Raw genomic sequence first — 2500 nt, 5'->3', positions numbered from 1 at the left:
CGTGACACCATAAGCTATACATTCACCGAGATTCATTTCGGCAAATGCTCGCCTAGGTTTCCGTCAAAAAATACCAACAGCCTACACCTCGGGGGCCGGGCCCCCCCCGAATCCGAAAATATTTTTTCCAACACCGAAACGGGTCGACGAGTTTTTTTTCCTTCCCTCATCAGTGCCATAGGTGCGCCAAAAGGCGCGCACCAAAAGCCTTCGGCAGTTGGTGCAGGGAGGTGAGGCATAGTGCACCCCCCTAAAGAGCTCTTAGGACTTTTTTTTGACTGCCAGGAGGAAATATCACATGTGCCCAGCAACCCCCCCCCCCCCCATTTTTAAAAATCGGCATGGAATTTTGATCTGAAATTTTGGAAATATGTTTATATATATCCAAACCTGCATAATAACAAATATCAGAATTTTTCGAGTCCCGGAAGTATTTCATTTTATTTATTTATCGTTTTACCTTCGGAAATTCATAACCGGCAAAAAATAATTCCAAAAATCACCAAACTTCTTTCTAAATTCCTCATTTAATATATATTAACTACTGTATGAATATTGTTCGAGGAAAGTATTATAGAATTTCACTTAGTGCAAGACATATACATTTTTACACACAGCAGAGGTTCATTCGGCTGGGAAGAAAAACCAGCAGAGGTTCATGCGGCTGGGGAATGTATGCAAGGCATGCCAAGGCATGCCGAAGGGCTGCTGAAGCCCAGCCGAAAGGCTGCCGAAGCCCTGCCGAAGGGCTACCCATGCGCTGCCGAAGGGCTGCCGAAGGGCTGCCCATGCGCTGCAGAAGGGCAACCGAAGGGCTGCCCATGCACTGCCGAAGCCCTGCCGAAAGGCTTCCGAAGCCCTGCCGATGCCCAAGGCCTGCCGAAGCGCTGCCGAAGGCTGCCCATGCGCTGCCGAAGGGCTGCCCAAGCGCTGCCGAAGGGCTGCCCATGCGCTGCCGAAGGGCTGCTGAAGCCCAATCGAAGGGCTGCCGATGCGCTGCCGAAGGGCTGCTGGTGCGCTGCCGATGCGCTGCCGATGCGCTGCCGAAGGACTGCCAAAGGGCTGCCGAAAGGCTGCCGAAGCTCAGCCGAAAGGCTGCCGATGCCCAAGGGCTGGCGAAGGCCTGCCGATGCGCTGCCGATGCGCTGCAGATGCGCTGCCGATGCGCTGCCGATGCCCAAGGGCCGCCGATGGGCTGGCGAATGCCTGCCGACCGGCTGCCGAAGGTCCTTCCGATGGACATGCGAGGGCCTTCGGAGGGACGTCGGCGGGCCTTTCTGAGGGTCTTCGAGACCACACACGCGCTCGCGTCTCGCGCCGAGCTGCCGAGTGCCCGCCCCCGCACCCGGTCCCGCACCCGCACCCGCACCCGGTCATTAGATTAATGCACGGGGGGGGGGGGGGGATTTTCCGCAATTCCGAGCATTTCGACGCAATTTTCATGCCGGGCATTTTCCGCGATTCGCCGTAGTTTTTCCGGGCGGGGCATATCCGTAATTATCCGGGGGTATTTCCGTAATTTTGCCAGGCAGGGATTTTTCCGCAATTTCCAGCATTTTTCGCATAGCGCGCGCGCGCGCCGCTTGCACCGCGGACAAAGGCTTGCGGCAAGGCCGCGGGGGTGAGGAATGGTGCACCCCCCTAAAGAGCTCTTAGGACTTTTTTTGGACTGCCAGGAGGAAATATCACATGTGCCCAGCAACCCCGCCCCCCCATTTTTAAAAATCGGCATGGAATTTTGATCTGAAATTTTGGAAATATGTTTATATATATCCAAACCCGCATAATAACAAATACCGAAATTGTTCGAGCCCCGGAGGTATTTTTTTAATTATTTAATCGTTTTACCTTCGGAAATTCATAACCGGCAAAATATATGTCCAAAAATCACCAAACTTCTTTGCAAAATCCCCTTTCAATGTATACTAACTACTCGCAAATTATTGTCCGGGACACTATCATTTTGTGCACTTTTGCCGCAGTTTCCGCCACGCGGAATGGGCCGAAAATTCATAAAACATAAAATGCGCATCCGAATACGACCAAACTTCTCGGAGAGCCTCCCAGTGGTCCACTCGACATGCCGGAGCGGTATCGTGTGAGAAAAGTTTTGCCGAATCAAAAAACGCTCGGGGTGTTGCGATTCTGGCACGCGGCCGAGAAGTCGTAAACGGTGCAACGCGCATCCGAAAACCACCAAACTTCACGGATAGCCTCCCATCGGTCCTCTCGACGTGCCGGAGCGGTATGTTGCTAGAAAAGTTTTTCCGAGTCAAAGGACGCTCGGCACCTTGCGGTTCCGGCACGAGGAATTGCCCGAAAAGTCGTGAACGGTGCAGCACGCATCCGAAAACCACCAAACTTTACGGAGAGCCTGCCGTCGCTCCGCTCGACGTGCCGGAGCGGCACCGTGCGAGAAAAGTTTTTCCGAGTCAAAGGACGCTCGGGACCTTGCGGTCCGAAAACCACCAAACTTCATGGAGAGCCTCTGATCAGTCCA

This window comes from Mercurialis annua, linkage group LG7, assembly GCF_937616625.2.
Source record: "Mercurialis annua linkage group LG7, ddMerAnnu1.2, whole genome shotgun sequence".
Classification (NCBI taxonomy): domain Eukaryota; kingdom Viridiplantae; phylum Streptophyta; class Magnoliopsida; order Malpighiales; family Euphorbiaceae; genus Mercurialis; species Mercurialis annua.
The sequence above is the reverse complement of the archived record's forward strand: the minus strand, read 5'-3'. Positions refer to the sequence as shown.